At 45.7% G+C, this 13,206-nt stretch overlaps 1 protein-coding gene across 2 annotated transcripts in view; it reads right to left on the bottom strand.

Moving 5' to 3' along the window:
- LOC110507778 (2-(3-amino-3-carboxypropyl)histidine synthase subunit 1) overlaps nucleotides 1-13,206 on the bottom strand; it is a 136,610-nt gene that overhangs the window by 50,629 nt on the left and 72,775 nt on the right. The gene's annotated exons all lie outside the window — the stretch shown is intronic.

The raw sequence follows: 13,206 nt of genomic DNA, 5'->3' as shown, positions 1-13,206 counted from the left end.
CTCGTTCTAAAATCATGGGTATTAAGATGGAGTTGGTCCCCCTTGTGCTGCTATAACAGCCTCCCCTCTTCTGGGAAGGATTTCCACTAGATGTTGGAACATTTCTTTTGGGACTTGCTTCCATTCAGCCACAAGAGCATTAGTTGGCGATTAGGCCTGGCTTGCATTCAGCGTTCTAATTCATCCCAAAGAACAAGTTCTTCCACAACGATCTTTACAAACCATTTCTGTATGGACCTCGCTTTGTGCACAGGGGCATTGTCATGCTTAAACAAGAAAAGGGCCTTTCCCAAACTGTAGCCTCAAAGTTTGGGTTAAGATTTCCCTTCACTGGAACAAAGTGCCAAAGGACCATTATTCCTCCTCCACCAAACGTTACAGTTGGCACTATGCATTCGGTGTAGGTAGCGTTCTCCTTGCATCCGCCAAACCCAGATTTGTCCGTCAGACCGCCAGATGGTGAATCGTGAGTCATCACTCCAGAGAACGCATTTCCACTGCTCCAGAGTCCAATGACGGCGAGCTTTACACAACTCCAGCCGACGCTCGGCATTGTGATCTTAGGCTTGCGTGCAGCTGCTTGGCAATGAAAACCCATTTCATGAAGCTCCAGACGAACAGTTGTTGTGCTGACGTTGCTTCCAGAGGCAGTTTTTAACTCTGTAGTGAGTGTTGCAACAGAGGACAGATTATTTTTTCTTCAGCGGTCCTGTTCTGTGAGCTTGTTTGGCCTACCACTTCGCGGCGGAGCCGTTGTTGCTCCTAGACTTTTCCACTATATGGCAGGGTCTACAGACAATCACGGATTACAAAAGGAAAACCAGTCACGTCGCAGACACAGACGTCTTGATCCCAGACAAGCTGAACACCTTCATCGCCCACTTTGAGGATAACACAGTGCCACCGACGCGGCCCGCTCCCAAGGACTGTGGGCTCTCATTCCACGTGGTCAACATGAGCAAAAACATTTCAGCATGTTAACCCTCGCAAGGCTGCCGGCCCAGACGGCATCCCTAGCCGCGTCCTCAGAGCATGCACAGTCCAGCTGGCAAGAAATGTTTGAGGACATATACAATCTCTCCCTATCCCAGTCTGCTGTCCCCACTTGTTCAAGATGTCCACCATTGTTCCTAAACCCAAAAAAGCAAATGTAACTGAACTAAATGACTATCGCCACATAGTGTTACTTCTGTCATCATGAAGTGCTTTGAGAGACTAGTCACGGATCATATCACCTCCACCCTACCTGACACCCTAGACCCAGTCCAATTTCCTTACCACCCTAATAGGTCCACAGACGATGCAATCGCCATAACACTCCACACTGCCCTATCCCATCTGGACAAAAATAATACCTATGTAAGAATGCTGTTCATTGACTACAGCTCAGCATTCAACACCATAGTACCCTCCAAGCTCATCATCAAGCCGGAGGCCCTGGGTCTCAACCCCTCCCTGTGCAACTGGGTCCTGGACTTCCTGACGGGCCACCCCCAGGTGGTGAAGGTAGGAAACAACATCTCCACACCTCTGATCCTCAACACTGGGGCCCCACAAGGGTGCGTGCTCATCCCCCTCCTGTACTCCCAGTTTACCCATGACTGCATGACCACGCACGCCTCCAACTCAATCATTGAGTTTGCAGACGACACAACAGTAGTAGGCCTGATTACCAACAATGACGAGACAGTCTACAGGGAGGAGGTGAGGGCTCTGGCGGAGTGGTGCCAGGAAAACAACCTCTCCCTCAATGTCAACAAAACGATGGAGCTGATCGTGGACTTCAGGAAACAGCAGAGGGAGCACACCCCTATCCACATCGACACGACCGCAGTGGGGAAGGTGAAAAGCTTCAAGTTCCTCGGCGTACACATCACTGACAATCTGAATTTGTCCACCCATACAGACAGTGTGGTGAAGAAGGCAAAACAGCCTTCTGTTGGGCTGTGTCGTGTCTTTACTATCATTAAACTGAAGACTTATAGTTTTTATCAAAGATTCTCTGTAATTAGTATTACGCGATTAGACTGATTAATCAACTAACTACTTAACTAGGAAGTCGGGGCACCAAGGAAAAATATTCAGATTACAAAGTTAGAATTTCCTAATATAACCTTTCAGATATTTTCATATCTGATCCATAGTCTTCTGATTAATGAATTATTTACTTTACCTCACGTTAGTCTCATTCCAAACATCGTAAATTGTTGGTTATCTGCATGAACCCAGTCTTCACTATGAGTCATCCATTCATCAATTGTCTTAAATCATTTATTTATTACTAAGTAATTCACAGAAATGCATTAACAAACAGTCAAACAAGGTAAATGTGGTTACAAGAAATGATAGGGGAATGTGCCCTAGTGGGCAAAACCGGCATGGCGGCTTGTTAGACAAAAGGGAAATGGGGGTCGACTAAGAAGTCACTACAGAGTGATAATTATAACAATTGAAATGCTAATCCTTTGCACATGAACGCTCACTCATTCAGGAACAATTGCAATCAATATATATATTTACGCTCAGTGTGTCGTCTTGATCGCTGGTGAAAAGTTCATTTATTTTGTAGAATTGTCCGTTCTCTCCCTCTCTCTCTCTCTGTCGTGGTTATAGTGGATAGTTCAGAGTGCCATTCATTAGTTTCGTTATATTTCGTCCTAGCTGCAGACTAGTAATTCATATCAAAGACTTGTTCTTATTCTGTCTGCATCGATAGTCTAAGAGTTTAACCACGTGGTAAGGTTAAAAGATTCAGCAATAGTCTACAACCTTTGTCCTCCTAATGGAGAAAAACATGGTCTGCAACCTTTAGCCATCTCGTAATTGAGGTAAGCTCGGTCTGCTGATCGAAAACCCGAGTGGGGGTTTTATTCGGAAGGCAGAAAAAGGGCTGTCCCAGGAGGCCTGACCATAACTGGGCTCAGGGGCGGTCCCAGGATGTCTGACCCTAACTGGGCTCAGGGGCGGTCCCAGGATGTCTGGCCCTAACTGGGCTCAGGGGCAGTCCTCTGTTTTAGTTCAAATCAAAAGGGAATTGGATTTTTCTTCATTAAACAGTCCAAAACCATATTACACAATTATACAAACAGTATCATCCTCACTCATTCATCTTATACAACAATTAGATGTAAACCTCATATCTGAGGCTATTATATAAACAGCATTATGGTAATGTGGCCACACCGTCTCCCATGAGCTTCCCCAAGTTGTGACAAACGGACCAGTTCGTAGCTGGATTCTTCACCGATCTTTTCTACTTTCTCCGGAACATGACATTTGTTCGTACCTCAAGTTCTGTGAGGTGGAAGGATTTCCTTTGTTCTCCATGAAAATCTACTCTCTCTATACTGTGTGACCATGTGGCAGGGTCTTCTCAGGAATTTACGACCTCTCCGACCACAGCAACCTAGTTGAAGGAGGCAAAGGGGGAGGCAGGGAGAGGGGGATGGGGCTCGCTATACCCAAAGAGGACAGCGTCATGACAGCTGTATCACCACCTTACTGCACCTCCCGCAACCGAAGGGCTCTCCAGAGGGTAGTACGGTCTGCCCAACGCATCACCGGGGGCACCCGATGTCACAGGAAGGCCAAAAATATCATCCAGAAGGCGAGGTCAGTACAGGTGCATCAAAGCTGGGCCCGAGAGACTAAAAAACAGCTTCCATCTTAAGGCCATCAGACTGTCAAATAGCCATCACTAGCCAGCTACCACCCGACTACTCAACCCTGCACCTTAGAGGCTGCTGCCCTATATACATAGACACACTGGGGCCACTTTAATAATGGAACACTAGTCACTTTAATAATGTTTACATACTGCTTTACTCATCTCATATGTACATACTGTATTCTATTCTACTGTATTTAGTCAATGACCCTCCGATATTGATAGCCGAATATACACTAATTTGAAGGGGTGTCCACATACACTATATATACAAAAGTATGTTATGTCAGTTTTATACCACAGACATGGAGTACTCCTCAGAAGCCTAGCATTAAACTACAGTCACAAATCTGCACACACAGCACACACCCACTTTTAGAATAGAGCTGAAACCCTTTCCACGTGATTGAGCCGGCACACACACACGATGTTGGGCACTGATGCAAATACCTCAATTATTTAGGAAAGGAGAGGGACACATGCAATTACTATTAATATTATTAATTTCACAGGCCATTTACGATGCGCCCGCCTGGGCTTAGGAAAGCCAGAGACTTAGGGACAGGGGGGAGCGGGATGGAGGGAGTGGGGGAGCGGGATGGAGGGAGTGGGGGAGCAGGGTGGAAGGATTGGGGGAGAGGGATGGAGGGATTGGGGGAGCGGGATAGAGGGAGTGGGGGAGCGGGGTGGAAGGATTGGGGGAGAGGGATGGATGTAGTGGGGGAGAGGGAGGGAGTGGGGGAGAGAGGGAGGGAGTGGGAGAGAGAGGGAGGGAGTGGGGGAGAGAGAGAGGGAGTGGGAGAGAGTGCTGAGGGAAATGGGGTATAAGGGCAGGGATAAAGAGAGAAGAGAGAAGCATTATCTTTGGTTTTGATCATGGTAATTACAGTTCCTCTTGTTTTACATGCAATTTACACAAAGGACATTTATGCTGTGATTAAGCAAATGGGCCATTTTCATGTCAATGTTTAAACACTTGTAATGTAGCTCATTTCATGCCACAGACATATGAATAAGAGATGGAGAGATAAATCGGAGAAGGAGTGACAGGGAGAAGAAGAGAGAGAGAGAGAGATGGTAGATATTCATCTGGACAGAGGGATGGTAGATATTCATCTGGACAGAGGGATGAAAGATATTCATCTGGACAGAGGGATGGAAGATATTCATCTGGACAGAGGGATGGTAGATATTCATCTGGACAGAGGGATGGTAGATATTCATCTGGACAGAGGGATGGTAGATATTCATCTGGACAGAGGGATGGAAGATATTCATCTGGACAGAGGGATGGAAGATATTCATCTGGACAGAGGGATGGTAGATATTCATCTGGACAGAGGGATGGTAGATATTCATCTGGACAGAGGGATGGTAGATATTCATCTGGACAGAGGGATGGTAGATATTCATCTGGACAGAGGGATGGTAGATATTCATCTGGACAGAGGGATGGTAGATATTCATCTGGACAGAGGGATGGTAGATATTCATCTGGACAGAGGGATGGTAGATATTCATCTGGACAGAGGGATGGTAGATATTCATCTGGACAGAGGGATGGAAGATATTCATCTGGACAGAGGGATGGTAGATATTCATCTGGACAGAGGGATGGTAGATATTCATCTAGACAGAGGGATGGAAGATATTCATCTGGACAGAGGGATGGTAGATATTCATCTGGACAGAGGGATGGTAGATATTCATCTGGACAGAGGGATGGAAGATATTCATCTGGACAGAGGGATGGTAGATATTCATCTGGACAGAGGGATGGTAGATATTCATCTGGACAGAGGGATGGTGGATATTCATCTGGACAGAGGGATGGTAGATATTCATCTGGACAGAGGGATGGTAGATATTCATCTGGACAGAGGGATGGTAGATATTCATCTGGACAGAGGGATGGTAGATATTCATCTGGACAGAGGTATGGTAGATATTCATCTGGACAGAGGGATGGTAGATATTCATCTGGACAGAGGGATGGTAGATATTCATCTGGACAGAGGGATGGAAGATATTCATCTGGACAGAGGGATGGTAGATATTCATCTGGACAGAGGGATGGTAGATATTCATCTGGACAGAGGGATGGTAGATATTCATCTGGACAGAGGGATGGTAGATATTCATCTGGACAGAGGGATGGTAGATATTCATCTGGACAGAGGGATGGGGATAGATAATATCTACCATCCTTCTGTCCAGATGAATGGAAGGAGACTAACACTATCTGGATAGTCCCAAGTAGATTGTTTCTGCTTCTATCTATCAAATCAGAAACAAAGAGGAGAGAATGGCTAGCTATTGATGATGGGGGAAAACATTGATACAGTTACATTATGTTGGGCAATACTATAGCGACATTTTGACTCCGATTACCGATTCGTATAATAAAAAATAAAACAAATAATAATAATAATTGCTATATTGCGCTAATTGGTTGTTCCTGCGCTAAAACTCCGTTATTTTTCATCCTATATCTTGTTTTTTAAATAGTGAGCCAACATGTTTTCGGCACTTTTTTCCCATGACTGATTAAAAACGAATTTTCTCATGCTCTCTCTCATATGCTCTCTCTCGCATGCTCTCTCGCATGCTCTCTCTCATATGCCTTCTCTCGCATGCTCTCTCTCATATGCCCTCTCTCGCATGCTCTCTCTCATATGCCCTCTCTCGCATGCTCTCTCTCATATGCTCTCTCTCATATGCTCTCTCGCATGCTCTCTCTCATATGCCCTCTCTCGCATGCTCTCTCTCATATGCCCTCTCTCGCATGCTCTCTCTCATATGCTCTCTCTCATATGCCCTCTCTCGCATGCTCTCTCTCGCATGCTCTCTCTCATATGCTCTTTCTCATATGCTCTCTCTCATTTGCTCTCTCATTTGCTCTCTCTCATATGCTCTCTCTCATATGCTCTCTCTCATATGCTCTCTCTCATATGCCCTCTCTCGCATGCTCTCTCTCATATGCTCTTTCTCATATGCTCTCTCTCATTTGCTCTCTCTCATATGCTCTCTCTCATATGCTCTCCCTCATATGCTCTCTCTCATATGCTCTCTCTCATATGCTCTCTCTCATATGCTCTCTCTCATATGCTCTCTCTCGCATGCACCCCCCCCCCCCCCTTTGCCCTCAGAACAGCCTCAATTCATCGGGGCATGGACTCCACAAGGTGTCAAGCGTTCCATAGGGAGGCTGGCCCGTGCTGACTCCAAAGCTTCCCATAGTTGTGTCAAGTTGGCAGGATGCCTTTTGGGTGGTGGACCATTCAAATCCAATCAAATGTTATTTTGTCACATGCGCCGAATACAACAGGTAGACCTTACAGTGAAATGCTTACTTACAAGCCCTTAACCAACAACGCAGTAAAAAAATTAAAAATAAGACAAAAAATAAGAATAAGAAATAAAAGTAACAAATAATTAAAGAGCAGCAGTAAAATAACAATAGCGAGGCTATATACAAGGAATACCGGTACAGAGTCAATGTGTGGTGGCAAAGGTTAGTCGAGGTAATATGTACATGTAGGTAGAGTTATTAAAGTGACTGTGCATAGATAATAACAGAGATGCACACAGGAAAATGTTGAGTGTGGGAAAATCCAACAGCTTTGCCACAAACCGGTGCGCCTGGCACCTACTACCATACTTCATTCAAGGCACTTACATTTTATGTCTTGCCCATTCACCCTCTAAATGGCACACATACAGAATCCACGTCTCAATTGTCTCAAGGCTTAAAAATCCTTCTTTAACCTGTCTCCTCCCCTTCATCTACACTGATTATACTGGATTTAACAGGTGACATCAGTAATGAATCACACGTTTCACCTGGATTCACCTGGTCAGTCTATGTCATGGAAAGAGCAGGTGTTCTTAATATTTTGTATACTCAGTATATAGTGAGCAATATGTTTGGAAAATCAAATCGTAGTAACATTGAATCGCAATACATGAGAATCACAATACATGTCGTATTGGCACCTAAGTATCGTGATAATACTGTATCCCGAGGTCCCTGGCAATTCCCAGTCTTGTTAGCTATAGAAGTGGGCAGGAAGAAAACATATCGCCATTCAATTTTGGGTGGGATAGGGAGAGGTAATGAACTGCATATATTAAAAAAAGAGAACGAGGGGAAAGGGAAGGAGAGGATTTGGAAGGCACTAGGCATGATGAATGGATAGGAGTATCAGGAATGAAGGACAGGGAAGGAGAGGATTTGGAAGGCACTAGGCGTGATGAATGGATAGGAGTATCAGGAATGAAGGACAGAGAAGGAGAGGATTTGGAAGGCACTAGGAGTGATGAATGGATAGGAGTATCAGGAATGAAGGACAGAGAAGGAGAGGATTTGGAAGGCACTAGGAGTGATGAATGGATAGGAGTATCAGGAATGAAGGACAGAGAAGGGGAGGATTTGGAAGGCACTAGGAGTGATGAATGGATAGGAGTATCAGGAATGAAGGACAGAGAAGGAGAGCGATGGATAGTAAGAAACAGGCCTAGGTGGGAGACAGAGAGAAGTTAAAAATACCAGGCGGTTGGAATGGGGAGTGTTGTGGGACTGGGGACAGACACGGAGTAAAGACTCCACTTCTTTAGCTAGGCATGAAGACAGATGTCAGGCAGGAAGACCAGGCAAGCAGGCAGGGAGACTGCAGACAGGCATGAAGACCGGCAGGCAGGGAGACGGCAGGCAGGCAGGGAGATGGCAGGCAGGCATGAAGACCGGCAGGCAGGCAGGGAGACGGCAGGCAGGCAGGGAGACGGCAGGCAGGCAGTGAGACGGCAGGCAGGCATGAAGACCGGCAGGCAGGCAGGGAGACGGCAGGCAGGCAGAGAGACGGCAGGCAGGCAGGGAGACGGCAGGCAGGCAGGGAGACGGCAGGCAGGCAGGGAGACGGCAGGCAGGCAGTGAGACGGCAGGCAGGCAGGGAGGTAGACAGACAGACAGACAGGCAGGCAGGGAGACAGAGAGCAGAGCAGAGAGCAGAGTGCAGAGAGGGCAGAGCAGAGAGTGCAGAGAGGGCAGAGCAGAGAGTGCAGAGCAGAGAGTGCAGAGCAGAGAGTGCAGAGAGTGCTGAGCAGAGAGAGCAGAGAGTGCAGAGCAGAGAGTGCAGAGCAGAGAGAGCAGAGAGTGCAGAGCAGAGAGTGCAGAGCAGAGAGTGCAGAGAGTGCAGAGCAGAGAGAGCAGAGAGTGCAGAGCAGGCAGGCAGACAGACAGAGACATAGACATACAGCTGCTGCTTGTTTACAGGTGCTCCAAAAAAACAAATGGCACAGCATAGTGGGATCGATCCATTCTCTGATCACATTAGTACGGCTGTCTGAGAGCACTGCAGTCACTGCAATTAAAAGCACTGACGATGAGACAGCCCCAAGTTTCTCACTTTTTCATTTCCTCCATCTATATCACTCACTCATTCAATCACTCCCTTACTCCTTTTCTCATTCAATCACTCCCTTACTCCTTTTCTCACTCAATCACTCCCTCACTCATTCAATCACTCCCTCACTCATTCAATCATTCCCTCACTCCTTTTCTCACTCAATCACTCTCTCACTCATTCAATCACTCCCTCACTCATTCAATCATTCCCTCAGTCCTTTTCTCACTTAATCACTCTCTCACTCATTCAATCATTCCCTCACTCATTTTCTCACTCAATCATTCCCTCACTCATTCAATCACTCCCTCACTCATTCAATCACTCCCTTACTCCTTTTCTCACTCAATCACTCCCTCACTCATTCAATCACTCCCTCACTCATTCAATCATTCCCTCACTCCTTTTCTCACTCATTCAATCACTCCCTCACTCATTCCATCACTCCCTCACTCATTCATTCATTCACTCCCTCAAATCACTCCTTCAAATCACTCCCTCCCTCACTCATATAATCACTCCCTCACTCATTCAATCACTCCCTCCCTCACTCATTCATTCATTCATTCATTCATTCACTCCCTCACTCCTTTTCTCACTAATTCAATCACTCCCTCACTCATTCAATCACTCCCTCCCTCACTCATTCAATCACTCCCTCACTCATTCAATCATTCCCTCACTCCTTTTCTCACTCATTCAATCACTCCCTCACTCATTCCATCACTCCCTCACTCATTCATTCATTCACTCCCTCACTCCTTCAAATCACTCCTTCAAATCACTCCCTCCCTCACTCATATAATCACTCCCTCACTCATTCAATCACTCCCTCCCTCACTCATTCATTAATTAATTCATTCATTCACTCCCTCACTCCTTTTCTCACTAATTCAATCACTCCCTCACTCATTCAATCACTCCCTCCCTCACTCATTCAATCACTCCCTCACTCATTCAATCATTCCCTCACTCCTTTTCTCACTCATTCAACCACTCCCTCACTCATTCAACCACTCCCTCACTCATTCAATCACTCCCTCACTTATTTTCTCACTCATACAAACACTCAGTTAACATGAGAACATGCCACATACATATGCAAGCCCACTCCCTCACTTATTTTCTCACTCATTCAACCACTCCCTCACTCATTCAATCACTCCCTCACTCATTCAACCACTCCCTCACTCATTCAACCACTCCCTCACCCATTCAATCACTCCCTCACTTATTTTCTCACTCATTCAATCACTCCCTCACTCATTCAACCACTCCCTCACTCATTCAACCACTCCCTCACTCATTCAACCACTCCCTCACTCATTCAACCACTCCCTCACTTATTTTCTCACTCATACAAACACTCAGTTAACATGAGAACATGCCACATACATATGCAAGCCCACTCCCTCACTTATTTTCTCACTCATTCAACCACTCCCTCACTCATTCAATCACTCCCTCACTCATTCAACCACTCCCTCACTCATTCAACCACTCCCTCACCCATTCAATCACTCCCTCACTTATTTTCTCACTCATTCAATCACTCCCTCACTCATTCAACCACTCCCTCACTCATTCAACCACTCCCTCACTCATTCAACCACTCCCTCACTCATTCAACCACTCCCTCACTTATTTTCTCACTCATTCAACCACTCCCTCACTCATTCAATCACTCCCTCACTCATTCAACCACTCCCTCACTCATTCAACCACTCCCTCACTCATTCAACCACTCCCTCACCCATTCAATCACTCCCTCACTTATTTTCTCACTCATTCAATCACTCCCTCACTCATTCAACCACTCCCTCACTCATTCAACCACTCCCTCACTCATTCAACCACTCCCTCACCCATTCAATCACTCCCTCACTTATTTTCTCACTCATTCAACCACTCCCTCACTCATTCAACCACTCCCTCACTCATTCAACCACTCCCTCACTCATTCAATCACTCCCTCACTTATTTTCTCACTCATTCAACCACTCCCTCACTTATTTTCTCACTCATTCAACCACTCCCTCACTTATTTTCTCACTCATTCAACCACTCCCTCACTCATTCAACCACTCCCTCACTCATTCAACCACTCCCTCACTTATTTTCTCACTCATACAAACACTCAGTTAACATGAGAACATGCCACATACATATGCAAGCCCACTCCCTCACTTATTTTCTCACTCATTCAACCACTCCCTCACTCATTCAATCACTCCCTCACTCATTCAACCACTCCCTCACTCATTCAACCACTCCCTCACTCATTCAACCACTCCCTCACTCATTCAATCACTCCCTCACTCATTCAACCACTCCCTCACTCATTCAACCACTCCCTCACTCATTCAACCACTCCCTCACTCATTCAACCACTCCCTCACTCATTCAATCACTCCCTCACTCATTCAACCACTCCCTCACTCATTCAACCACTCCCTCACTCATTCAACCACTCCCTCACTCATTCAATCACTCCCTCACTTATTTTCTCACTCATACAAACACTCAGTTAACATGAGAACATGCCACATACATATGCAAGCCCACTCCCTCACTTATTTTCTCACTCATTCAACCACTCCCTCACTCATTCAATCACTCCCTCACTCATTCAACCACTCCCTCACTCATTCAACCACTCCCTCACTCATTCAATCACTCCCTCACTCATTCAACCACTCCCTCACTCATTCAACCACTCCCTCACTCATTCAACCACTCTCTCACTCATTCAACCACTCCCTCACTCATTCAATCACTCCCTCACTCATTCAACCACTCCCTCACTCATTCAACCACTCCCTCACTCATTCAACCACTCCCTCACTCATTCAACCACTCCCTCACTCATTCAACCACTCCCTCACTCATTCAACCACTCCCTCACTCATTCAACCACTCCCTCACTCATTCAATCACTCCCTCACTCATTCAACCACTCCCTCACTCATTCAACCACTCCCTCACTCATTCAACCACTCCCTCACTCATTCAATCACTCCCTCACTTATTTTCTCACTCATACAAACACTCAGTTAACATGAGAACATGCCACATACATATGCAAGCCCACTCCCTCACTTATTTTCTCACTCATTCAACCACTCCCTCACTCATTCAATCACTCCCTCACTCATTCAACCACTCCCTCACTCATTCAACCACTCCCTCACCCATTCAATCACTCCCTCACTTATTTTCTCACTCATACAAACACTCAGTTAACATGAGAACATGCATATACATATGCAAGCCCACACGTAGGCACGAAAGCTCGCAAACGCACGCAAGCACGCGCACACACAATCACTCACAAAGTCACACACAATCACTCAAAGTCACACACAATCACTCACAAAGTCACACACAATCACTCACAAAGTCACACACAATCACTCACAAAGTCACACACAATCACTCACAAAGTCACACACAATCACTCACAAAGTCACACACACAGCAACAGCAGGTGGGACAGAGGAAAACCTCAAAGTCAGAGAATGAACAATGACAGGCAGCGATAGGAAAAAATAGAACAAATGATGGAGAGGGAGAGATGGAGTGAAGAGGGAGAGACAGTCAGGGAGGGCAGTGTCTTTAATCTCCTGCAGGTGTCTGACACAGTTGTGTTGCTGATGAAGCCTCAACACTTCCACTACATGTGATGCTGTCAGTCAACCACAGCTATAGAGACCTCCTCCACTCCTCACAGAGCAGAGAGAACGCAGAGACCATCTGCCAAGGTTGGGTCAATTCCATTTCAATTCCGCCAGTTCAGGGAGGACTGCAAAATACTCAATGATAATGATTGGCCGTTTACATCCTTGGAATTAGAATTTATACCATCGTGTTAAGTTCAGGTTCATTTGTTCCATTCACATGACAGAGGACATGTGAATGATGTGTGATTAATACATACAGTGCCTTCAGAAAGTATTCATACACCGTGACTTATTCCACATTATGTTACAGCCTGTGTTCTCACCCATTTACATACAATACCCCATAATGACAAAGTGAAAACATGTTTTTTGAAATGTTTGCAAATATATTGAAAATGAAATGCAGAAGATTTACATAAGTATTCACACCCCTGAGTCAATACATGTTAGAATCACC

This window comes from Oncorhynchus mykiss, chromosome 27 (genome assembly GCF_057628025.1).
Source record: "Oncorhynchus mykiss isolate SJ-2025 chromosome 27, ASM5762802v1, whole genome shotgun sequence".
Classification (NCBI taxonomy): domain Eukaryota; kingdom Metazoa; phylum Chordata; class Actinopteri; order Salmoniformes; family Salmonidae; genus Oncorhynchus; species Oncorhynchus mykiss.
The sequence above is the reverse complement of the archived record's forward strand: the minus strand, read 5'-3'. Positions and strand labels throughout refer to the sequence as shown.